This window comes from Benincasa hispida, chromosome 3, assembly GCF_027475165.1.
Source record: "Benincasa hispida cultivar pf3 chromosome 3, pf3_genome.v1.1, whole genome shotgun sequence".
NCBI lineage: Eukaryota > Viridiplantae > Streptophyta > Magnoliopsida > Cucurbitales > Cucurbitaceae > Benincasa > Benincasa hispida.
Window position 1 is genome coordinate 62,893,493 of NC_143480.1, and position 27,756 is coordinate 62,921,248.

Genomic DNA, 27,756 nt, shown 5'->3' on the forward strand with positions numbered 1-27,756 from the left:
CAAAGATTATAAAATTTTTGTTTGTTTTTGTTTTGAAGAATTTGAAGAATTTTCTTTTATGCAAAAATTATTCGAAGATTTCAAACTAAATCTTTGGAAGATTTTTCTTTATTGCAAACATCAATAGAAGAATTAGAACCAAACTTTATACAAGAATCATCTTTGTTGCAAAAATTTAAAGAAGCATGAGAAAAATTGTTCGAAGCAATTTCAAAGTCATAGTCGATAGAAGGACAAACCATCAATTTCATTATGAATAGACATCACAACATATTAAGCGACGCCTAATAGTCCAATTAGTTAATCAAGAATTGAATTCCAACCCTATATTAGTTAAAAACACTTTCTTGACCGTAATTATCATGTTTTTATCCTAATTCGCATTAAATTTTAGGGTTCCTTCATTGTGACGTTCTTTAAGTTGGAAAGTCTATACTTAAAGGCCAATTTATTGGAAGATTCTAAACTAGATTACTCGTGCAAAAATTCAGAAAAAGTCTTCATTCAATACAAAAAAAAAAAATCTAATTTTTGTAACTTAATCTACTGTTATGCAAAGTAGCATATTAGAACTTGCTAGCAAGAAATTAAGAATTCTGAGTTGTGAATTCATCACAATTAATTTCAATTAAAAATTCATACAAGAATCAACCAAGAATTATGAAATTCATAAGAAAGATTACAAAATTCTCAAGAACTAAACCTAATTGACAATTTTCCAAGAGTTAGGGCTTACCTAATCTTGCATGATGTTGATTTCTTCAATCAATCCAAATAAATTACAAATGTACAATCAAAGAATACATAAATATGTGAAGGAATGGTGAAATTTGGGCATAGTTTCTTCAAGTACTCTAAATTTTCTCTCAAAATTAGTCTCTTCCTCGTGCAAAATTTGAAAATTAGCTATTATATCTAGGTCACAGCATTGTAATACTGAGGATAGCATTGCAACTCCGACAAGAGCATTGGGGCAAGGCTACAATAGTGGTGTGACGCTGCAATGTTTACCCCAATGATCGAGGTCTGGATTGATAAGAGCATTGCAACGCTCGACATAAAGTCGTGATGCTGTGACCTAAATATAAAAGCTAAATTTTAATTTTTGCACAAAGAATAGACCAATTTAAGAAAAATTTCTGCCCAAATTTCACCGTTCTTTCACATATTTCTGTATTCTTTGATTCTATACTTGTAATTTCTTTGGATTGATTGAAGAAATCAACATCATGCAAGGCTAGGTAAGTTCTAACTCTTAGAAATTTGTCAATTAGGTTTAGTTCTTGAGAATTTTGTAATCTTTCTTATGAACTTCACAATTCGTGGTTGATTCTTGTATGAATTTTCGATAGAAATTAATTGTGATGAATTCACGACTCAGAACTCTTAATTTATTGTTAGCAAGTTCTACTAGGCTACTTTTTATAATAGTAGACTTTGTTGCAAAAATTAGATTTTCTTGTATTGAATGAAGACTTTTTCTGAGTTCTTGTATGAGTAATCTAGTTTAGAATCTTCCAATAAATCGGTCTTTAAGCATAGGCTTTCCATCTTAAAGAACTTCACAACAAAAAAACCCTAGAATTTAATACAAGTTAAGATAAAAACATGATCATTGTTATCAAGGAAGTGTTTTTTTTTACTAGTTTAAAGTTAATTGAAATACAATTCTTGATTAACTAATTGGGCTATTAGGCATTGCTTAATAGATTGCGGGATTGTGTAAATTTCATAATATTGTTTAATTCGATGATAGAACTATACCTATTGACTATATTTCCCAAGAATCTTTCCATAGAGAATTTAAAACTATATTTTTTGCTCAATTTTTGTGTCTCAAGATAATAAAAATCTTCATTTTCTTCTCTTTTAATTTCTTTTACAAACCAGTGCTCCCCACCCCACCCCACCCCTCCAAGGAATACATTATTTGATTTAATTATTCAATCGGTTCCAGCTTATTTGTTTAGGCCAAGGGTTTATTGACGATGTAAATACCGACTTAACACCAACTTAGAGAACGATTACTTAGGCTCCCCTAAGTATGAGACTCCTTCTCAATGAAGCTTGTATTCCCCTAATTGTGAGATCCCCTCACCTTTAACATACTAAGGCTCCCCCTAAATATAAGAATATTAGTAAATGATCACCTAGGCTCCCCTTAATTGTGAGACTTCTTTTCACAATGAACTTGTATGTTTCCTCCTTCAAATAAAAACTGCTTCACTTAGAAAAACTTAAGCTCCTCCTAAGTTTGAGAATCTCTTTTCAAATTGTTGAAGAATAAATCAACACAATCTAGACTTAATCTCAAAATCTACAACAATATAATCTTCTTCGATGAAATATTGACACATTTGTGGTTTAAGAGAAAATGCAAAGCCAATTGGCTTCAAACTTACTGATATTTCAATCCATTCTCTATCACCATTTATTATCAACCAACATTGTACTAAATTCAATGTTACTGATATTATCCATGGGACATGAAGATCACTTTCAACTCTTCAGTTTAAGTCAAACACTACCACTTTCTCCATTTCTCTCTCACTTTTAGTCAAACAATCTGGTTGATCGCTTTTAATTTTATTCAATTTATTTCGTGGGTCTGGAGCGAGCATTCTTGGAAGAATATCATTCATCATACCCATAAATGAATATTGTAAGTGTTAACAGAGTCTATAAGTCTTTGCAAGCATTCGTTGTGTGTGGTAGAAGATTGCTCACCATTGTATAAATGATCACCTACCATGGTATCAATGATCCTTTATTATTGTATATGTGATCGTTTATCGTACTATCAATGGTCGCTTATCATGGTATCATCAATCACATCCCATGTAATTATCGATCGCTCACCATGGTCTATGCGATCTCTTACCATTTTGTCAGCGATCGTGCACCACGAATATTTTAATTTTATAATTTTAAAATGTAAACATGATAGAAAACATAATCAAATTGAATGGGTTGAATGAGTTGAATGGGTAGTGGTCCGAAAGAGTTTGGGTCGAGATTCTCATGTATTTGCTACATTTATCAACTGATTTGCTGAATCACATCCCACGAATATGCATGAGTAGCTAAATTAGTTGAATGGGTTGAGAAGCATTTAGCTAGCACAACTAGGGAATCTTCATTCTATGCGATTATCTTGTATTATGTATGCTTCATTCGTCCATTAGAGATACTCGGGAGGATAGTCTAAGGACAGGATCTAGGCTTGGGAAGGTTAGGTTAGAATCTAGGCTCGGAAGAGTCAGATTATAACGCATAATCAAGAGATAAGAGCTTAGGAATAAGCACTATTTATTATCAACGCATCGCATGCATCCTAGAGATAGGATATGATTGTATGCGGTCACCTTGCTTTTATGAATTTTGCATCATCGCATAGGACAAGAGTAGAGACTTAGGGATAAGCTCTATAGACACTTTTTCATTCAACACATGCGTCCTAGACTTAGGAGCATCGCATTTGCATTGGAAAATGACTTGTTGTGCATGGTTGTAGCATGATCGCATAGTCTGATGCATTCCCAAATAACGCTAGCTAAAGATCTTCTCAACCCGTTCATCGCATACTCAGTATATCTATCACACAACTGACTTTTCTCAAATCCGCCGCATTTGTTTATTTTCTCATTAACGCAATCAACAACAAACCGACAATTTATTTATTTGGTTACCGCAAAGTTTTCATAAAAATTACCAACGCAAGCTGTTTTCACAAGTCCCTGAGTTCGACCCTGGACTTACCAGGAAACTCAGTGGAATTTACACTTGGATTCTGTTGAGGAAACTTGAGTGCTCAACGCAATTTCATCAATGCATATCATCCACATTTTCACTTCATAAAATCAAGCATCAAGTTTTTGACACCGTTGCCGGGGACTTCAGCAAAATAGTTTGCTAACGGTAATTTTTCTGATTTCTTTGCAGACTCTTAATCTCTGGCAAATTACGACCCGAAGATTGGAAGGATGTTTAGACGAAGATTGAGAGACCGCCAACAGCAACCACAGTCAAATAAAGAAGAGATGGCGGAGCAGCCTGGAAATGGAGCACTAAATGATAACAATGTGATGGCGAATCCAATCCTATTTGCAAACGATCGCAATAGACCCATTAGAGACTATGCATCGCCAAACCTTTATGATTTCTCTCTAGGAATCATGAGGCCTGCCCTATATGGAAGCAGATTCGAAATGAAACTAGTGATGCTGCAGATGATCCAGGCTACAGGACAATTTGGAGGCCGGTGTGGTGAGGACCCGCATGCCCACCTCCGAAACTTTATTGAAATCTGCAATACTTTTATGTTTCGCGAACATCTCTGCCGAAGAAGTTCGACTAACTTTGTTCCCATTTTTTCTCTATAATCAGGCTAGGAAATTGGCGTATTCTCTCGAGCCGGGAGAGATCACTTCATGGGAACAGATCGTGGAGAAGTTTATGAAGAAATACTTTCCACCTACTGAGAATGCCAGATGAAGAAAATTAATTACAAATTTTGAACAAGACATGGATGAATCGCTCAGCGATGCCTGGGCGAGGTTTAAGAGGTTGGTCAGGGATTGTCCACATAATGGTTTGCCAGATTGCCTTCAGATGAAGATTTTTTATCATGGTTTGAATCCTGCTTCGCAGATCACTACCAATGTGGCAGCCGCTGGTGTCTGCTTGATAAAACATATGACTCGACGAAGAATATCTTGGATCGCATCTTTAAGAACCATGAAGATTGGAGAGAGAGGGACCAGAGATTGAGAATCAAAGGCAATGATGCAAGTAATGGTGCTATTGCTTAACTACAAAATCAGATGACCGCAATGATGAACTTAATTCAGGGAATTGCGATCAGTAGCCCAACACCACAAAACGGGCAAATCAACGTAATCAGTCAAAACACTGTAAGGTGTGCGACTTGCAGTGATGGGCATGCGATGGAAGATTGCCCGCAAAATCCATAAACCCTATGGTCGAGTGTATTATATAACCAACTAGTCGAGCGTTTTCAAACCTCTCTCTTACTGAATAATCAATCTGACTGAATGAGGAAGATCAAGCTAGGGAACACTCCAGATTTACTAAAGGCCTCCTTAATTAAGGGCTTCTAACGCCATTTACTTTGTGAAAAATAATTTCTTTTCGAATACCTACAACCCCGGGTAGAGAAACCACCCCAATTTTGATTGGAAGAATCAGCAATAGAATTTCTAACCTGTGGCGCAAAAAGAAGGGCCACTAGGATTCTTCCCACGCAACAACAGGGGGACAACCAATCAAGCAAGTAGCTCACAACCACCACAATCCTCTTCATTGGAAAGCCTATTGAAGCAATATGTAGAGAAAAACGAAACTGTGCTTCAAAGTCAGACTATGTCCATTTGTAATCTAGAATTACAGATGGGCCAGATTGCGAGTGAGTTGAAGAGTAGACCGCAAAGGGCTCTGTCGAGTTCAATAGAACTCCCATGCAACCAGGGGGGATTAGGTAAAGAGCAATGTCAGGTTATGACATTGCGAAATGAGAAGACTGTGGAGGGAGAAAAGAAGAAGCTTAGTCGGACAGCTCCAATTGCGGCTGAACCTGAGATTGCGGTGGCGCGAGAAGAAGAAAGAGAGAAAGAAGCAGTAGAACCAGAGGTTGCGTCGACCTCAAAGGCAACTGAGACAGGAACCGTGAAAGTTCAGTTACCCCCTTTCCCGCAGAGACTAAGGAAGAAAAAAAAAACGAAGAGGTACAGTACCAACGCTTCCTATCTATTTTAAAGAAATTACACATTAATATTCCTTTCAGTGAAGCGATTGAAGAAATGCCTGCCTACGCAAAGTTTCTGAAGGATATGGTAACTTAGAAGAAAGAAGCTGGTAAGTTTTCCATGGTGGTGCTAACTCAAAGTTCAAAGTCAATAATTCCACCAAAGATGAGTGATCCTGGGAGCTTTACTATACCATGCTCCATAGGAAGACTGTACATCGGGCAAGCCTTGTGTGACCTGGGAGCCAGCATAAATTTGATGCCTCTATCAATCTTTAGACAACTGAATGTGGGAAAACTTGTGCCCACAACGGTGACTCTCCAACTGGCCGATAGATCTTTGGTGCATCCAGAGGGAAAGGTGAAGGATGTGCTGATAACCATTGAAAAATTTATCCTACCAGCCGACTTCATCATTTTGGACTACAGGCCGACAAAGATGTGCCCATCATTCTGGGGCGACCTTTTCTATCAACAGGTCGTGCTCAGATTGATGTGCATAAAAGGGAGATCACTTTGAGCATCAGCAGACAAAAGCTCAAGTTTAACATAATTCATGCCATGAATTTTTCGGATGAAGAAGACCTGCATGATTTAGATGATGACCAGAATTAGGTTGAAGAAGAAAAGTTTGATGAAGAGAATGAAGTAGAGGATGCCAGTGCATCCATTGTTAACTGTAATGCGATCATGACAAAAACAAGCAAGGAAGAGGAGATGATCGCAAACTTAGAATAAGAGCCAACAGAAAAAGAAGAAAGAAAAACAACATAACCTTCCCTAGTAGAACCATCAACACTGGAATTAAAGACCCTACCAACCCATTTGAAGTACGCATTTTTGGGGTAGAATGAGAAGTTGCCTGTTATTATTTCCTCTAAGCTCAACAAAGATCAGAAGAATGCATTGATGAGCATTCTAAGGAAGCATGTGTGAGCAATTAGCTGGAAGCTCGCCGACATTAGAGGAATTAGCCCTGCATACTATATGCACCGCATTCGTCTTGAAGAGGACCACAAAGCAACGATTGAACATCAACTAGACTCAACCCTGCGATGGAAAAGGGTGGGGGGGGGGGTGGGGGGGGGGGGGGGGGAGGGGGGGGGGGTGGGGGGGGGGGGGGGGGGGGGGGGGGGGCGGGGGGGGGGTGGGGGGGGGGGGGGGGGGGGGGGGGGGGGGGGGGGGGGGGGGGGGGGGGGGGGAGTTGGGGGGGGGGGGGGGGGGGGGGGGGGGGGGGGGGGCGGGGGGGGGGGGGGGGGGGGGTGGGAGGGGGGGGGGGGGGGGGGGGGGGGGGGGGGGGGGAGGTGGGGGGGGGGCGGGGGGGGGGGGGAGGGGGGGGGGGGGGGGGGGGGGGGGGGGGTGGGGGGGGGGGGGGGTGGTTGTCAAAAAGGAGATCATTAAATGGTTAGATGCGGGCATTATCTATCCTATAGCAGATAGCACGTGGGTCAGCCCCGTGCAGTATGTGCCGAAAAAGAGCGGCATGACGGTAGTCCTGAATGAAAACAACGAATTAATACCGCAAAGGACCATCACTAGATGGCGCATTTGCATGGACTATTGCAAGCTGAATGCGACCACAAAGAAAGATAATTTCCCTCTGCCATTCATTGATCAAATGCTAGACTGTCTAGCTGGAAATGATTTTTACTGCTTTCTGGATGGTTATGCCGGGTACAACCAAATTATGATAGCTTAAGAAGACCAAGACAAGACCACATTCACCTACCCACCTTCGTTTTTCGCCGCATGCCGTTTGGCCTCTGAAATGTGCCAAGCACGTTCCAAAGGTGCATGATGGCCATCTTTTCAGATTATCTCGAGGACTCTATGGAAATATTTATGGATGACTTCTCTGTTTATGGAAACACTTATGAAGTTTGTCTAGCCAACTTGGAAAAGATACTGAAAAGATGCGAAGAGACAAATCTGGTATTTAATTAGAACAAATGTCATTTCATGGTGAAGGAGGGCATAGTGTTGGGACACAAGGTTTCCCGAGATGGGTTGAAGGTGGACAAAGAAAAAATCGAAGCAATTGAAAAAGTTCCACCTCCAACAAGCATGAAGGCTGTGCGAAGCTTCTTGGGGCACGCTGGATTCTACAGACGCTTCGTCAAATATTTTTTTAGAATAGCACGACCATTGAGTGCGTTGTTAGAGGCTAACAGAAAATTTGAGTTTGACAATAACTGCCTCAACGAATTTCGAGTTATGAAGAATGCGTTGATTACCGCACCCATACTAATTGCACCAGACTGGACACTTCCTTTTGAAATCATGTGCAATGCAAGCGGGTATGCGATGGGAGCAGCTTTAGCACAAAAGAGAAAAACAATCCTGCACCTCATCGCATACGCAAGTAAAACATTAAATCCTGCTCAGACAAATTATACCACCACAGAGAAAGAGCTTTTGGCGGTAATTTTTGCGTAGGAGAAATTTCGAGCATATCTGTTGGGAACAAGGGTACTCATCCATACTGCTCACTTGGCGATCAAATACTTAATGACAAAGAAGGACGCAAAGCCAAGGTTTATCAAATGGGTTCTTCTCCTTCAAGAATTTGATATAGAAATAATTGATCGAAAGGGGACAGAAAACCAAGTTGCGAATCACTTGTCTAGATTGGAAAATCCTGAGGTTGACCACAATGAGTCTGAGGTGAGTGCAGTGTTCCCGGATGAGCAACTGTTCCATATTGAAGAATTGCCCTGGTATGCGGACATAGTCAATTATTTGGTTTGAGCAATTTCCTGAAGACTGCACCTACCACCAACAGAAGAAGCTCAAACATGAATGCAAACATTACTATTGGGATGAGCCGAATCTATATAAAAGAGGGGCAGACCAGATTTTTCGATTATGCGTACCAAATGCTGCTCAACAACGCATATTATCGCAATGTCACAACTCACCATATGGAAGGCACATTGGAGGGCAGCGCATCGTAACCAAAGTTTTACAGAGTGGATTCTTTTGGCCTACATTGTTCAAGGATGCAGTTGACTATGCAATGAAGTGTGATCGGTGCCAATGCACAGGTAACATTTCATGGAAACATGCAATGCCAATGAACACCATCTTGGAGCTTGAATTGTTCGACGTATGGGGAATTGATTTCATGGGACCATTCTCTCCTTCGAATGGTAAACATTATATTTTATTAACTGTCGATTATGTATCCAAGTGGGTAGAGCTAATAGCAAGCACCACAAGCGATGCAGCGGTAGTCTCCCAGTTCCTAAAGAAATATATTTTCACTCGATTTGGCACTCCCCGTGCCATCATAAATGATGAAGGGTCCCACTTTGTCAACCATAATATCAAGGAGCTGTTGCGCAAATACAACTATCTCCACAAAGTGGCCACCGCATACCATCCGCAGAAAAATGGTCAGGCTGAAGTGTCCAATCGAGAAATTGAGTTGATACTTAAGAAGGTAGTAAGGCCTTCACGAATGGATTGGGCAAAAAAGCTTGACGATGCATTATAGGCATATTGGACTGCATTTAAAACACCAATAGGTATGTCCCCATATACGTTGGTATTTGGTAAGGCGTATCACTTACCTTTGGAGCTGGAATATAAGGCACTATAGGCGGTAAAGAAGCTAAACTTTGATTTGAAGAAAGCAGAAGAAGCATGAAAAATCAACTGGTCAAGCTAGAAGAATGGAGGATTAACGCATATGAAAACGCGAAGATTTACAAAGAGCGCACCAAGCGCTGGCACGACATACGCATATGCGGTAAAAACCTCCAAGTCGGGCAAAAGGTCTTACTCTTTAACTCACATCTACGGCTCTTTCCGGGAAAATTAAAATCACGCTGGTCTGGATCCTTCATCATTAAAGAAATATTCCAACATGGTGCAGTGGAGCTGATCACTGAGGATGGAAGCCGTACATTTAAGGTTAATGGACAGCGACTTAAGGCATATTGCGGAGGTGATTTCCAGCCAGAAAATGCCTCCGCAAAGCTGAAAAACCCAGAATACCCTTTGTTTTGTTCTTGAACTCTCATTCCTTCGTCACTTTAACCATCATTTATCTATTTGCATTTTATTCATTACTACTGTTATTCTCTAAAAAAAAATGTTGTTTTGTTTAAAATCATTTGTCCCTCTCACTGTTTGTTTACAATGATTAAGGCACAGGATTGCGAAGATGTTACATGAAGTAACAAATTATCTCACTCCATCACCGCAATCCAAAGAAGAAAGATCGCCGCAAATATGGATGCGTCAATTAACAATGCGGGCGACAACACAAATTTGGGGATGTATTCTTCCTTATCTCTATTTCAAATTTTGCACTATCACATCGCATGTTAGTTTTAAAAGTCTTATCATCGCATCCTCTTTTATTACGGCAATCATTTGACATGGATAACTTTATTAGGTTACAATATGCTCTCTCTTTGCCAATTATGATTTCAATGATGAAAAACATACTTCTATTTCTTTCATATATACTAAAGTCAACTTAACTTTAAGATAGTCACCTCATGAAATATTTCTAGAAATTAGGGGTTTGCTAGTTTTCTTTCAAACTCTCTTTACAAAGCTTTCCAAGAACATCGCATGACTTATTCCAATCTTTTGGCAATGAGGACATTGCCGCATTTTAAATTTGGGGGTGTGGTATTTTATTTTCAACCTTGCTATTTTGGAAAAAAAAAGAGAGAGAAAAATTTTGAGAATAACAACTCCACTGTCAACGTAATGGGAAACCCATGTTGATAAGAGTTAAGTTGTGAAAGGCACTTACCCATAGTTGGATGTCTGCACGACACACGTGGGGGCAAACCAAAACGAAAGTAGGTCACCAGGATCAACGCATAAATAAATGATCGCAACTCCACTGCCAAGTTGACATGAGTTTAGTCTGAGGAAAAGTGTATTGCTCGTAGTTGGATGTCCGCATGGCACACGTGGGGGCAAGCCAAAATGAAGGCAAGGCACTTGGATCAGCACAAGGTCAGAAAAAAATAATAATGTCAAGAAACATGCAAGGATAAAATCATTTGACACCCTGGTGGAAAATTTTCTTTTTGAAATAAATCATGCGATGTTCCGGAATTTAGTAAAGTCCTTTTGAAGGGTAAGCTTGCAGTCCCTAGGTCTTAGAAATATTTTAAGAAGAGACTTGAATAAGACTTAAGAAAATTTTGGTATATAGGATTTGAACGAAGTATTCTTGAGAAATCTAGGAAAAGAACATTGTGGTTGACTTGCTAAAGGAATCTTTAGCTTATGCTTGAGGACAAGCATTATTTAAATTTGGGGGTGTGATAACGGGCATAAATGCACGTTATCATAGTGTTGAGTTCTTAAACAATGTTGGCTTGCGTTGATAAAATATGTTAAATTGCGTCCATTAGGCATCAATTTCATAATATTGCGGTCGCATGCGTTTATCGCATTAGAACAGTTGATTTTTGTATTTTTATGCAGAATATGCGTGACGTAGGCGAAAATTGTGATCATAAGGAAATCATCGGTCGAGTGCAACTTCACCGCAAGGCTTTGCAATGATTGTGCTCGCAAATATTCGCCCGAGAAGAATCGCCACAACTTGGTCAGCGCATCTGGGTGAAAGGCTAATTAATCGCGATGGGACAGAAAGCTGATGATAGTCGAATCTGAATTAAATTGACAACTGCTAACGATACAAGTACATGCAGCTTTTCAGTGACAAATATTCAGCGCATCAATCAAGAATTAAAGTCGTCCCATCTGTACAATCATGAGAGAGAAGCCGCCGTTCACCTTGGATGTTTTATAAATATCAGAGGCATCCTTCAGAAAAGGGGTTCACCATTCCATTAGTTCAGAAGTCTGTTCATAGTTTAGCCTCATTCTTAGATTTTCTTTCGTTTTAAGGTGGACGCGAAGAGGAGGTTGTGCCGACAGATCGTTCCGGTAAGCTTGGGAGAGCGCCGGAAGCTTCAAGGACAGAAAGAGAGTCGATGCCTGCAGAAGCGGGAACATCTTAGGAATCGAATAGAGATTACAATGTAAAAGCCTCGGTCAGCAAGGAATTGCTATCGAGCTCTCTACCTTTAACTTCCATTGTTATTTTGTACTCCACTCATTTATCGAAATGGAATCTACTTCTCTATATTTGTTCACTCTCTGTTATTTACGCATGAGTAGCTAAATCAGTTGAATGTGTTGAGAAGAATTTAGCTAGCACAACTAGGGAGTCTTCATTCTATGCGATTATCTTGTATTATGTATGCTTCATTCGTTCATTAGAGATACTCGGGAGGGTAGTCTAAGGACAGGATCTAGGCTTGGGAAGGTCAGGTTAGAATCTAGGCTTGGGAGAGTCAAATTAGAATGCATAACCAAGAGATAATAGTTTAGGAATAAGCACTATTTGTTATCAACGCATCGCATGCATCCTAAAGATAGGATATGACTGTATGCAGTCACCTTGCTTTTATGCATTTTGCATCATCGCATAGGACAAGAGTAGAGAGTTAGGGATAAGCTCTATGGATACTTTTATATTCAACACATGCGTCCTAGACTTAGGAGCATCACATTTGCATTGGAAAATGACTTGCTATGCATGGTTGTAGCATGATTGCATAGTCTGATGCATTCCCAAGTAACGCTAGCTAAAGATCTTCTCAACCCGTTCATCGCATACTCAGTGTATTTATCACACAACTGACTTTTCTCAAATTTGCCGCATTTGTTTATTTTCTCATTAACGCAATCAACAACAAACTGACAATTTATTTATTTGGTTACCACAAAGTTTTCATAAAAATTACCAACGCAAACTGTTTTCACAAGTCCCTGAGTTCGACCCTGGACTTACCAGGAAACTCAGTGGAATTTACACTTGGATTCCACTGAGGAAACTTGAGTGCTCAATGCAATTTCATCAACGCATATCATCCACATTTCCACTTCATAAAATCAAGCATCATGTAGCACTGGAGACTATCATCTAGCACGATCGTCTAGTGTTTGCCTGATCGTGTAGGACCATCGTATAACATCTGACCAAGCTACACGATCATGTAGTGTCTTCAGTGCCGGACAATGCTACACGATCGCTTAACGCCATCGTTTAGCGCCTCTTCTTGATCGTTTAGCGCGTGCATAAAGGTAGACGATCGTGTAGTGATATCGCATAACACCTGTTCACATCGTTTAATTGTCGCGTAAAGCTACACGATCGTGTAGTGCCATCGTATAGTACTTCAATGCATCATTTAGATCCCACGCAAAGCTTCACAATCGTGTAGCGCTATCGCATAGCGCCTCTACACATCGTTTAGCTCCCGTAGGTACACGATCGTCTAACGCACGACACATCAACGCCCAGCACCTATAGCTACACGATCGTCTAGCTCATCTTCACATTGTTTGGTGTCCATAGCTAGACGATCGTCTAGCATTTTAACCTCAACGATGATATTTGAGCAGAGGCTGAAAAACTGGATTCTGCAACTCGACCTTCTTCACTTGTTTCTTCAATTACATCTTAATTTCAACTCTAATGACTCCAAATAAATTACAGAATCTTGAGAACACACATAAACTCATCAAACAAGAGCCAATTACAAATTTAATCAAGAAATCAAAGAGAAAATAAATGTCAAAACTCAGAAAACTATGTCAGTGCATCAAGTTCATATAACTCATAAAAAATACCCACCACACTCATATGCTCTTCACTTATTTCTCCAATTACATCTTAATTTCAACTCTAATGACTCCAAATAAATTATAGACTCTTGAGAACACATATAAGCTCATCAAACAAGAGCCAATTACAAATCTAATCAAGAAATCAAAGAGAAAATAAATGCCAAAACTCATAAAACCATGTCAGTGCATCAAATTCATATAACTCATGAAAAACACCCACCACACCAAAATTAAATCAAATTGAATGCTTAAATGATACTCTGATACCAATTGATGGATTGTATCAACAAGCATTGGAAGAAACGTGGATCAATAAGCACTTTAATTCATTAATTTTGGCAGAAGCTAAAGCATGCTCTTACAGAAACAAGTGGGTTTCAAGTCATACAGAAACAAGTGAGTTTCAAGTCATACCTCAATAGCAAATTTGTCCAAATCTTGTTGTAGACCATCTCAAGATCTTCCTCACTATCATCTTGAAGCTCTAGATTGAGTTGTGAGACTCAAAATAAGCTTGAATGAAGGAAACTTGGAGAAGAACTCACAGCAGCAACCCACTTGAAGAACACCTTCTTCACCACGAATTTTTCAGCAAAAATTCTATCGATTGCATGCCTCAATTCCATTCCAATCTTCTCAATATATTGCAGACTATCATGCAAAGAAGATAGTTGCATGAGATGTAGCTCATGCTTGAGTAGTTGAAGCCTAAAGTTGGTGGATTTTGTGTGAGCCTATGAAGATGTAATGGAAAAAACCGAAAATCCATTTTGGTGTTTTTCCAACTTTTTCAATTTTTCTAATTGATTTCAAAAATCAAATTGTTTTCTAAAATTGAAAATTATTATTAATTTTACAAAATTAATTTCATAAATTAATTTTTCTAATAAAATTAATAAATAATTATTTAAATAATTTAAATAATTCTAATTAATTTAATATCAAACATTAAATTAATTTTATACAAATCCACCTTTATATATTTAAATCATATTTAAATATTAATTTTTCAATTTCGTTTAATTCTTAAAATTAAACATGTAATTATATCTCATATAATTACTAACTTCTTTAATTCTAATTTGAACATTTCAAATTAATTTATCACGCTACTCTATAGCTAATCTATTTACGAGCTAGTAGAGGGACCTTGTAGACCTACAGATCATGGGCTCCAACGATCCGAGATTAATTGGCTAAACTCATTATACCAAAAATTAACCCCCATACGTTAACTAATGTGTCACTCCACTAAAGCCCATAGTTGAACTCCCCTGACTGTAGATATATTATGTCCACTCGATATAACCATGATTAGTAAGTTAACCCTTCACAGTTTGTTCGTAATAATGGTTGGGTCAAATGTTTGTTTTACCCCCGAGATTACCTCTTGTTAAGTCCTACTGATCCTCTAATGAACAATTGATTTGTGATCCAATCAACAAACCGAGTCCCTCTTGAACCAATGAGAGGATGGGGCCCCTTGTTCAAGACCTAGAATCAGCACTTATGGGAACAACCTCTCACTATCCTTAACAATGGGTAGGAGTGTATTCCTTCTTGCACCATATGTCCCCAGCTATCTATCCGGTCTTACCTCTGAAATGGGGGTTTATTGAGCCGACGTTGTTGAGTCAACCCTCACCTATGCAAATCTAAGGATAATCCTGAATAACAGGAGTTCATAGTTAGCTCAGGATTAAGGTCAAGTTACCTAGGTCATCGCTTTGAAATAGTCAGTCTTAAATATTAAACAACATTATAAAGTAAGAGTGACTGATTTCGTGGTCCGATCTTGTACAAACCCTTTTGCACAACGCCTCCACTTCTCATGACAAAACATGTATGAATTAGGATCACTTCGTTTGTAGCACTTTACAACTCTTTGTAACAACTACAGAGTAGGTCGCATCCAATAGTGTTACTAGAATAAGGCACTAAACTTATTCATATACTATATATCATTTTGACTATTTACTCGAACCTGATCCATTTTTATGTCTCCACATAAAGTTCAAGTACTAATGTAATAGTCAAGGGTCTTTTAGGTTTATTTGGATTTCTCATAAGCAATACATATATTCCATAACAACTTATTGAATTTTCAAAATAAGTTTTATTGTTTACAAACCACGAGCTTTAGAACATAAAACTCAACAAAAAGTACCTACAAAATAAAAATTGGTTACAGGCTCAGTCATGGAGTTTGCTCTCTTTAAGACGTTTCGCGGCTCTTCCCCTTGTGCAAACAGTTCAACTATGCCATGGCGTCTCTAGGATAAAACAACCAGAAAAATAAATCTGATTAGATCAGAGTTACACCGAAATCGATCGAAAAGCACACACTTCAAAAAGTTGGAATTGCTCAGTAAACGTAAAATCAGAGAAAATAGTGGAGGAAAATCTTTCGCCGGTAAGCAGAGAGGAGAGGAGAAGAATGTTGTTATATCTAGGATGAGAAAAATAAAAATTTATTATTATTATTTTAATAAAAATAATTTCATACGTACTCAGGATAAAACAATATAGAAAAATAAATCTGACGTGATCCACTGCACTGGAACCGATCGAAAAAATCATAGAAGGAAATCTCCACATACATGCTCGCCTCACCTCGCCACAATGGATGGACAACAGCGCTGGTGCGCCCGTGTCGGGTGTTCACCAAACCCACCTTTGTCTATCTCCTCGCCCCCTCTAAAACATGAGTACCTCTTGGGGCCCAAACCTATAACTAAAAGTAGGGGTTTATAAAAAAGACTCCAAGTTACAAAACTAGCAATGTGGGATTCTCAAACAACTTGGTTTTTCATTTATTTAAAGTTTTTTCACCAATAATCCCCCACTTGAAAAACTTTTAGGAGTACAAGAAAACGTTTTTTTTTTTTTAATCAAGCAATATCAGTCTGTACAATATTGTGCATAAGCAAATGTGTCTTACGACTTGAACCTTTACATAGTGTAGATGATTCAAAATATACTAGAGTAACTTTTGGTTTTGAACTCTATCTCTAACAACATCTCACACACAACATCATTAGGGTGTAGTTCAAAAGCCCGTGCTTTAAGGCCTAACATGTGTATCTTGGTTTAGTGAACGCTCTAGAGAGTTTGCCTAAGACTCCATAGGAAACAGCCCCCATTTGCACATTCACATAGGTGAGTCTATCAAAAGTACTCCTACAGCTAGGTACCCCACTTGACATTAATTATTACCCATTGAACTTGTTTCTTGGGATCTCCAGTCTACAAGTTGGGTTTCCCTCACAGTGATTCATCTTTCTAAAGCTATAAGTCCCATCCTTTCTGAAGTTTTGAAAACCTTCTCTCTGGCCAGTCCTTTCGTCAAATGATCTATCAAGTTTTCGCCAGTCCGTATGTAATCCACTCTAACTACACCAATAGTGGGGAATTCTCTAATGGTATTGTGTTTATGACGTATTTGTCTTTTCTTTTCGTTATAATAACGGTTCTGAACTTTTGTGATTGCTACAATACTAACGCAATAGATGATTATGGTTGGTACCAGTTTTTTCCATAAGGGAATCTCTGATAGCAGACTTCTAAGCCAGCCTACTTCTTCACTAGTTGTTGCTAGTGCTATCATTTCTGACTCCATCGTAGATTGGGCTAAGATAGTCTGTTTCTTGAACTTCCAAAAGGCAACTCTGCCTGCTGTATTGAAAATATAGCCACTTGTAGTCTTTGAATCATCTGAGAGAGAGTTCCAGTCAGCATTGATGAATCCTTCCAGGACAGTGGGAAACTTATGATAATGTAATCCTAGATTTTGGGTTTTTTTCAAATACCCCATAACCCTTTTTATAACATTCCAATGCTTTATATTAGGTCTACTTTTAAACCTACAAAGTAATCCTACAACATAAGCTATATTCGGCCTAGTGCAGTCAACAACGTATCTAAGACTGCCTATGATGCTCACATACTCAGGTTGATTAACATTGTCACTAGTGATCTTGAACAACTTAACACTAGGGTCATAAAAAGTACATGTTGGTTTACATTCAAAGTAATTATATTTCATTAGAACCTTCTCTATATAATGAGATTGATTTAAAGAAATTTCCTTTTCAGACCTAGCTACTTTTATGTCTAAGATTACATAAAAGTTTGAACTCAACAAGGATTTAACATCATTTATAACGTATAGGTTTGATCCAAAAATTAACAAATCATACACATACAAACATATGATAGTGCAAAGATTGTTTTCAAATTTGTAGTAGATGCATTTGTCACTTCATTAGAACCTAAGTCTTTCACATCAAAGTTTGCACTCAACAAGGATTTAACATCATTTATAACGTATAGGTTTGATCCAAAAATTAACAAATCATACACATACAAACATATGATAGTGCAAAGATTGTTTTCAAATTTTTAGTAGATGCATTTGTCACTTCCATTGATTTTGAAACCTTTAGACAGGATTAGGTTATCAAATTTTTCATGTCATTGCTTAGGAGCTTGTTTCAAGCCATAGAGAGGTTTATCTAACTTGCAAACCTTGGTCTCTTAACCATGGACTACGAAGCCTTCAGGTTGTTCCATGTAAATCTCTTCTTCAAGTTCATCGATCAGGAATGCAGCCTTTACATCCATCTAATGAATTAAAAAGTTGTTTAGGGTAGCAAGAGAAAACAACACACGGATTAAGGTGATCCTAGTCACAAGGGGGAAGGTGTCAAAGAAATCTATATTCTCTCTTTGTCTGAAACCCTTAGCTACAAGTCTGGCTTTAACTTGTCAACTGTTTCATCAGGTTTGAATTTCTTCCTTAAGATCCATTTACAACCTATTGCTTTGCAACCAGGGGGCAAGTCTACCAAATGCCAAGTCCTATTTAACACAAGAGGGTCCATTTCATCATTTATATCTTATTTCCATAAGTTGGCATCTACAGAGGATAGGGATTCTTTTAGGTCTTTAGGATCTTCTTCTATGTTATAGGTCTGGAAGTCATTCCCAAAACCCTTAACAATTCTAGTTCTTTTACTTCTCCTAAGCTTTGGGTCAGCTTCTTCATTAGAAGTTGGGCTTTTAATAGGTGGTAGATTACAAGAACTCGAGCCCCACTATTCCTAAATTTAAAAGGAAATCTATCCTCAAAGAAGTCAATATCATTTGACTCAATAGTTTACTAGGTCATAGAACCTTTAGGCTTTACTATGCACGACATAACCTATAAAAACACACTCATAGTTTCTACTAGCAAGTTTTCTTCTTTTAGGGTCTGGTATTCTTACAAAGGTTGGACATCTCCAAGTCGGGGAGGGGGAAGGGGGGAGGGGCGTCCCCAATCCCGTGGGGGAAATTCACTCCCATCCCCGTTGGAGAAACGAGGGCCTCGCAGGGATTCCCCTATTAATTCCCCACGGGGATTCAATCCCAAAATTCTAACATTCAAACAATAATTTTAAATTAAATTTGAACAAACACAAAGACTTCAAGCATTCAAACATATTCAACCCCAAAATTCAAGAATTAGAATTATTGAGATATTTTTCAAACATATTCAAACCCAAAATTCAAAGTATTCAAACATATTCAAGCCTAAAATTCAAAGCATTTAAACATACATAAAGACTCAAAGCATTTAAATATATATTCTTTACATGAAATTATTAAAAGTATTAACTAATTTTGATAAAAATTAACTTCGAGTGATTAAATTTACAATGAAAAAAAAATCAAACAAGAGAACGAAAGGAAATTTTTATCGTGCGCAAACCTCAGCTTGAACGGAAACAGATCTCGGACAGCAGCGGCTTGAACGAACAGTACTTGAACGCAGTATTCTTCAGAGCTCGATCAGAATGGCAGCTGGCAGGACTTCGGCAGCAGGCTTGAAGTTGAATGGCAGTTGGCAGTAGGCTTGAACGCAGAATGGCAACACGCAGTCACAATAGTCTTTTTCACTCTTCAGAGTGGCAGCATATAGGGTTGAACGCAGAGGCAGAAGGCTTGAAGTTGAACGGCACTAGCAGCAGGCTTGAATTGTATGACTGTGGTGTGATTTTTCAGTTTAGGGTTTTTTTAATTTTTAGGTTTGGACTTGGCTTGTTGGGCTTAGAGTTAGAGTTTGAATATTTAACTTTAGACTCCAATACTATATTATAAATAAATATATATATTATATTATATATTGTAAATATATATTTAAAAAAGTATAAATATATCAAACCAGGTTTGGGGATTAATCAGGGTCGAAGTTTGGGCGGGGATATCGTCCTCGTCCCCGAACGGGGCCCCAAAATTTTTTTCCAATTTGATCCCACCCCACAGTCAAACCGAGGAATCCCCGACCCGAATGGGTCATAGCCCCGTGGGGACCCGCCCCTGCAGGTTTTTTTGCCAACCCTACCTCCAAGTTCTAAGGTATGACAAGTTAGGTTTCTTATTCTTAAGAATTTCGTAAGGTGAAGTTGTGTTCTTAGATTTTGGTATTCTATTTAGAACACAACACACAGTAAGGATAATTTCACCTTACCAATAAAACGCAACTCTTGAATTAAGCAAAATAACAACTACTAATTCAGATAGAGTTCTATTTTTTCTTTCTACTTTTTCGTTCATTTCAGGAAAATAGGGTACAGTCTTTTCATGTATTATTCCATGTGAATTATAGAATTTGTTAAAACTATTTGAGTCGTACTCGGTTCCCCTATCACTATGAAGTCTCTTAATCTTTCGGTTAAATTGGTTTTCTACTTCAGTTATAAAAAGTTTAAAGGCATCAGAAGTATAACTTTTATTTTTCAGCAAATATATGAACGTGAAGTTTGAACAGTTATTAATAGTGATAATGTATCTTTTACTATTCCTAGTCAAGACACCATCAAATTCACATAAGTCAGAATGAATTAAATCTAGAGGCTCAAATTCCCTAAGTACATATTTATGGGAAGTCTTAGTTATTTCAGCCTGACTACAATATTCGCATTTATCAAATTCATTCATAAATAACTTAGGAATCATTTCTAACCTAATCATGTTACTAATTAATCTTTTATTAACATGACAAAGTCTAGCATGCCAAACACTAAATGAACACAGCATATAAATAAAAGATTTCATTTTATTTAAGTCTAGGTTAATTTGAACATGCTCCTAGTTACATAACTCTTCCCTACAAATACATTATTCTTAGTGGGGGTATATAAATATGTCCCTATTGTCTGAGTAAAGACGGTCTTGTTGAGGAGATAGCCTGAGACCAAATTCTTTCTTATCTCCGAAGTATGTAGAACATCTTTCAAAGTGAGAGTCTTCCCAGAGGTAAACTTCAGCTCCACCTCACCGATTTCAGCAACCTTTGTTGAGCAGTGATCCCCCGACAGTATGTTTTTATCCTTAGCTTTGGTATAAGATTTAAAGAGACTTAGGTCATGACAGACATGGCGCATAGCGCCAGTGTCTATCCACCACCCATTAGAGTCACCAATCACATTTACTTTTGTAATCATGGCTACTAAGGGCTCCTTTGTCAGGTTCGCCTGCTCAGCAGGACGTTGTCTGTTCCTACAGTTCCTGGCAATATGCCTAAGTTTATTATAGTTAAAGCAAAGGAACTGTGCTGTTTCTCTGGAGGGGGGTTCTGTTTCTTCTAGTTGTTATGGTTGTTCTGGATCCATGATTTTAATCTTTCCTCTTGGTTCCTTTTTGCTTTTGGTCAAGTTTCACAATAACTGAGGTGGGCTTTCTCAATACAATGTTTACCTCCTCCCTCTGGTCCTGCTTTCGAGTTTCCTCCTCAATCCTTAAGCAGGTGGTCAGACTCTCTAAGGAGAACTCCTTAGTCTTATGCCTTAAGGTATTCTTAAAGTCCTTCCACAATGGAGACAATTTGTCAATAATGACAACAATTTAAAATTGCTCATTCAGAAACATACCTTCGCTTATATTTTCGTAGATTATCTTCTGCAATTCATGGGATTGGACCTCCACAAACATGTCATCCGTCATTTGGAACTTCAAGTAACGACTGACGACATACTTTTTCGAGCCGGCCTCCTCGGAATCATATTTTTTTCTGCAGGGTATCTCATACTTCTTTTGTTGTCTTCATTATACTGTAATAATCATACAAATCGTCAGCAAACCGTTTAAAATAAAATTTTTGGATAGAAAATCTTTTTCTTCCCAATCAATTGCATCTCTGATCTGTTGTTCAATCGAATCTTCCATTGGAACAGTTGACTTCTCTGTGGTGCAAACATCAACAACCTTCCGATGGTGAGGAAAAATAGCACCTTCTACTTCCAGCATTTGAAGTTCGGTCCTTCAAATCGAAACGGACGGTTAAGGTCGGAGGACATAATGTCATTCCGAGAAAGGGCCACCACAACAGCGGCAAATGGACAACCATCTTAAAATTGTTGGAACAACTACCTCCATTGAATAGAAAACAGTTCTGAACAAACAGTGTCTGACGTCAAAAAATAACTTGCAAAACAAAAACTTATTGTTGGTTGAGTCAGGGAGCTCGCTCTCTTTAAGACGTTTCGCGACTCTGCCCCTTGTGCAAACAGTTCAACTATGGCCACGTGTCCCCAGGATAAAACAGCCCAGAAAATTAAATCTGATTCGATCAAAGCTACACCAAAACCGATGGAAAACTCACACGCTTCAAAAAATTGGAATGGCTCGAGAAACATAAAATTAGAGGAAAAAGGGCAGCAAAAGAAAACAACACATGAATTAAGGTGATCCTAGTCACAGGGGAGATTGTGTAAAAAAAAATTTATGTTTTCTCTTTGTCTGAAACCCTTAGCTACAAGTCTGACTTTGAACTTGTCAACTATTCCATTAGGTTTGAGTTTCTTCCTTAGGATTACTTTGCAACCAGGGGGTAAGTCTACCAAATGCCAAGTCCTATTTAACTCAAGAGGGTCCATTTCATCATTTATAGCTTCTTGCCATAAGTTGACATCTATAGAGGACATGACTTCTTTTAGGTCTTTAGGATCTTCTTCTATATTATAGGTCTGGAAGTCATTCCCAAATCCCTTGACAGTTCTAGTTCTTTTACTTCTCTTAAGCTTTGGGTTAGCTTCTTCGTTAGAAGTTAGGCTTCTAATAGGTGGTAGACTACTAGAACTCGAGCCCCACTATTTCTAGATTTAAAAGGAAATTTATCCTCAAAGAAGTCAACATCATTTAACTCAATAGTCACTTAGTTTACTAGATCATAGAACATTTAGGATTTACTATGTACGCCATAACCTATAAAGACACACTCATAGGCTCTACTAGCAAGTTTTCTTCTTTCAAGGTCTGGTATTCTTACAAAGGTTGAATACCTCCAAGTTCTACAGTATGACAAGTTAGGTTTCTTATTCTTAAGAATTTCGTAAGTTGAAGTTGTGTTTTTAGATTTTGGTATTCTATTTAGGACATGACACAGGGTAAGATAATTTCACCCCACCAATAAGATGCAACTCTTGAATTAAGCAAAATAACAACTACTAATTCAGATATAGTTCTATTTTTTCTTTCTGCTTTTCCGTTCATTTCAGGAGAATAGGGTGCAGTCTTTTCATGTATTATTCAATGCAATTATAGAATTCGTTGAAACTATATGAGTCGTACTCAGTTCCCCTATCACTATGAAATCTCTTAACCTTTCAGTTAAATTGGTTTTCTACTTCAATCATAAAAAGTTTAAAGACATCAAAAGCATCACTCTTATTTTTCAGCAAATATATGAACGTGAAATTTGAACAGTCATCAATAGTGATAAAGTATCTTTTACTATTCCTAGTTAAGACACCGTTGAATTCACATAAGCCAGAATGAATTAAATCTAGATGCTCAGATTCTCTAAGTACGGATTTATGTGAAGTCTTAGCTATTTTAGCCTGACTACAATATTCGCATTTATCAAATTCATGCATAAATAACTTAGGAATCATTTTCAACCTAATCATGTTACTAATTACTCTTTTATTAACATGACAAAATCTACCACGCCAAACATTGAATGAACACGGCATATAAACAGAAGATTTCATTTTATTTAAGTCTAGGTTTAATTTAAACATGCCTTCAGCTACATAACCCTTCCCTACAAATACAGTATTCTTAGTGGAGGTATATAAATATGCCTCTATTGTCTAAGTGAAGCCGACTTTGTTGAGGAAATAGCTCGAGGCCAAATTCTTTCTTATCTCCAAAGTGTGCAGGACATCCTTCAAAGTGAGAGTCTTCCCGACAGTAAACTTCAGCTCCACCTCACCGATTCCAATAACTTTCATTGAGCAGTGATCCTCCGACAGTATATTTTTATCCTTAGTGTCAGTATAAGATTTAAAGAGACTTAGGTCATGACAGACATGGCGCATAACACCAGTATCTATCCACCACCCATCAGAGCCACCGATCACATTTACTTTTGTGATCATGGCTACTAAGGGCTCCTTTGTCAAGTTCGCCTACTCAGCAGGATGTCGTCTGTTCCTACAGTTCTTAGTCATATGCCTAGGTTTGTTATAGTTAAAGCAGAGGAACTGTATCGTTTCTCTAGGGGGTTATGTTTCTTCTAGTTGTTCTGGTTGTACTGGATCCACGATTCCAACCTTTCCTCTTGGTTCCTTTTTGCTTTTGGTCAAGTTTCACAATAGTTGAGGAGGGCTTTCTCGGTACGGTGTTTATCTCTTCCCTCTGGTCCTATTTCCAAGTTTCCTCCTTGATCCTCAAGCAGGTGATCAAACTTTCCAACGAGAACTCCTTGGTCTTATGCCTTAAGGTATTCTTAAAGTCCTTCCACAATGGAGGCAATTTGTTAATAATGACAACAATTTGAAATTGCTCATTCAGAGGCATACCTTCGCTTATAATTTCGTGGATTATCTTCTACAATTCAGGGGATTGGGCCTCTACAGACATGTCATCCGTCATTTGGAACTTCAAGTAATGGCTGACGACATATTTTTCCGAGTCGGCCTCCTTGGAATCGTATTCTTTTTGCAGAGTATCTCATACTTCTTTTGTTGTCTTCATTGTACCGTAATAATCATACAAATCGTCAGTCAAACAGTTTAAAATAAAATGTTTGGATAGAAAATCTTTTTCTTCCCAATCAGCTGCATCTCTAATCTGTTGTTCAGTCGGATCTTCCATTGGGACAGTTGGCTTCGCTGTGGCGCAGACATCAACAACCTTCTTGATGGTGAGGAAGAATAGCATCTTCTGCTTCCAACATTTGAAGTTTGATCCTTCGAATCGAAACGGATGGTTAAAGTCGGAGGACATAATGTCATTCTGAGAAAGGGTCACCACAACAGTGGCAAATGGAAAATCGTCTTAAAATTGTTGGAACAAGTACCAAAAACTTGTTACAGGCTGAATCGCGGAGCTCGCTGGATAAAACAGCATAGAAAAATAAATCTAACTTGATCAGAGCTACACTGAAACTGATGCGTTGACGATATGTGTGGAATGTCCACCAAACCCACCTTTGTCTATCTTCTCACTCTCTCTAAAACATGGGTGCCTCTTGGGGCCAAACCCACAACTAAAAGTGGAGGTTTATAAAGGAGACTCAAAGTTATAAAACTAGCAATGTGGGATTTTCAAACAACTTGGTTTTTCATTTATTTAAAGTTTTTTTCACCAACAGGGCTCTTCTGAAGCATTTCAGGCAAACAGTTAAGAAGCATAAATGAAAATCCAAGTTTTCCATGACCCTCTATCTCTGGTTTTCTGCAGAAGAAAAACAAAGGTATCACTAATAAGAAGAAGATTTCATAAAACTCTTACTTTATACATGAATCTTCTCTTTTAAAAATAGGGGGCAAAAATTATAACAGGTGTAACAGAAATGTAACTAATACAAGTAATCTGTTCTTAAATAATTTACCAACTTTATAACTAGTGTTACACTACTTCCCTCAACTAGAAAATTATGAAAATCTTGAAATATTGACCGGGTAAGTGGATTCAGAATTGTAAGATTTGTCCCAATGTTATACCAAAGAGTAAACTAGAATAAGGCAGTACTTATTTGACAACATTTAAGTTGTGTTATTAACAAGATAAGACTTAGTTGACACTTTTGGGGCTATAGTTGAAACTTTTAGTTGAGTTGAGGGTGTGAACAGACTAATAAAACAATGGGATTTTAACCAAACTAGGAAACTTTTCCCAAACATTTGTTTGACTTTGACATGTAAAAAATCTACATTACCATTCCCATGTTTATGAAGGTCGAGAACTACCTGGGATGCTTTTCAAGCGATAGACCAAGGGAATGGGTACTTCCCCAGTTTCAGAGCAGCAGCAGAATATGTAGAAACAAAGCCCAAGCATAAATGAGAGTGAGACATAACAATTTAAAAGGGAAATTTCAGGTGTCAACCTTAATGGGAGTTGATTGTTAGTTTGGTTTTAAGCTTTTGGAAGATGAATTTTCAGCACATTTTATTTGGGGGCAAGCCACAACATGTTTGAATATGGTTAAATTAGAAACATATTGCAGCAGAAGCAATAAAACAAACAAACCTTCTTGAGTTGCAACAACAGGGCTGTGTGAGGCATTTCATCAAACAGTTTATGAGCATAAATAGAACATCCACGTTGCTCATAACTCACATCTAGTGAATACACGCATAATGAATGGTGAATTTGAGTGAAAGAGAGATGATATCATAAATCCATCCAAAATCTCAGTCACAAAAACAAAACAACGACAAAGCAGCAACAAGGCAGCAGACAAACTTAGCAATCCATGAGAAAGAGGCAAAAGAAAAATATTTTAAAGTTTGTCAGATCGCCTTGTGACCAACCCACTGGAAAACGATCATCTACAGCCGCTAGACGAAGTATCCGTTGAACCATTAATCACGCCCCAGCCAACAAGGCAGTGGTTCATCCACCAAACTACGGTTCGAGGATACAGACGTACAACCTATAGAACAGATCCTGTTCAAATAAGATCGTATCTGGCAATTTCTTCTTTCGAATAAAATAATATTAATTTTATATGCAAGTTTCCGATGTGGAATATCTGAAGTGATGTTGACTCGGACTTGAAGAGAAAAACAGCCTGCAATTATAGCAATCATCGTTTTCAAAGATTAACAAATTTATTTTTTGCATTTTGCACTCTATATATTTTTACTTTATTTTCAATTCGACCTAAATGAATTTTTTATGTGCTAAATTTATAATTTCTCTCTAATTTTATAACTAATTTATATTAAAAAGTCAATTTATACTACAACTATTTTTGCTAGATTCTATTCAAAATCAACTCAAACCCACCTTAGTTAAATTATAATGCTCCAAAAAAAATTCACCATATTATGTAAAATTATTATGTAATTCTTTCTAAATAAATCGAGGAAGAACTAGAGAAAGGTGAGGCAACAAAAAAATGCTCAAATTTTGATTACAAAAAACTACTGCTATCTATTTGGTTAATGCATTTCTTTGTAATTTGTACTTATCCTTCAATCTTATACACGTGTGAAAGTTATGCATTAACGGTTTTAAATGAAATTATGATGAAGACTAAACTCTGGTGAATATAAATCTCAAAATCTAGGGGTGTAAATGGATCTTTTTAAAAATTTTATTTATATGAATAATATTTTATATATATATATAATATAATATAATATATCAAAAATATTAATTATTCATTGATATCTATATCCAACCTTTAATTTAAAGATATATAAATATCTTAATGGAAATTAGTTCAACATAAGCGAAATGTGAGAGAGTCTAAAATCAAACCTTTGGATCGATGGCACATGGCCCACTTGAATGTTCATGTTACACGTTTTCAAGTAGTGGGAGTTGGGTGGTCTTACATGGTACAAAAGCCATAAGAATTTAGGCCATGTTTACTTCAATAAACATGATAAATCAATCGTAATATGAAAAGTGAAGCACACTAAAATACATTTTTAAAAAACTAGTTAACAAAATTCTATGATTTATAAATAGTAACAAAAATCATTACAATTAGCAATTTTGATTACGGAGCAATAAACATGACTTTAGTCCAATTGAAAATAATTAACAAAATGGACATGAGCCAGTCTACACAAACGTTTGCCATATTCGCATTAGAAAAAAAATGTAAAAAAAAAAGTAATACGACGCCATTCTAATTCATTCTTAGACTTTAGTCATACGTTCATATTAATGGGAAAATCAATTTTATTCTTAACCGAGTTGATTTCTAGAACGTTAAATTTAAATAAGTACTACAATTTCTACTTTGTGATCTATTATAGCTTGATTTTTTAAAAAAAATAGTAAGTATGATATATTTTTAGTTGTTTTTA

The 27,756-nt window shown here is 37.5% G+C and overlaps 1 long non-coding RNA gene, 1 other non-coding gene and 1 pseudogene across 2 annotated transcripts; all 3 read right to left on the reverse strand.

The window, feature by feature from the left end:
• Nucleotides 1-4,488: 4,488 nt before the first annotated feature.
• Nucleotides 4,489-4,595, reverse strand: LOC120074786 (small nucleolar RNA R71). The gene has a single exon (XR_005481068.1). It is a non-coding gene; the product is annotated as a small nucleolar RNA R71 (small nucleolar RNA).
• Nucleotides 4,596-23,455: 18,860 nt separating this feature from the next.
• LOC120072864 (uncharacterized) lies at nt 23,456-26,556 on the reverse strand. The gene is made up of 2 exons (XR_005480611.2): nt 25,678-26,556; nt 23,456-25,162 (listed from the first exon to the last, which is right to left on the reverse strand). It is a non-coding gene; the product is annotated as an uncharacterized LOC120072864 (long non-coding RNA).
• On the reverse strand, nt 26,218-26,398 carry LOC120074833 (small nucleolar RNA U3; annotated as a pseudogene).
• Nucleotides 26,557-27,756: the final 1,200 nt, after the last annotated feature.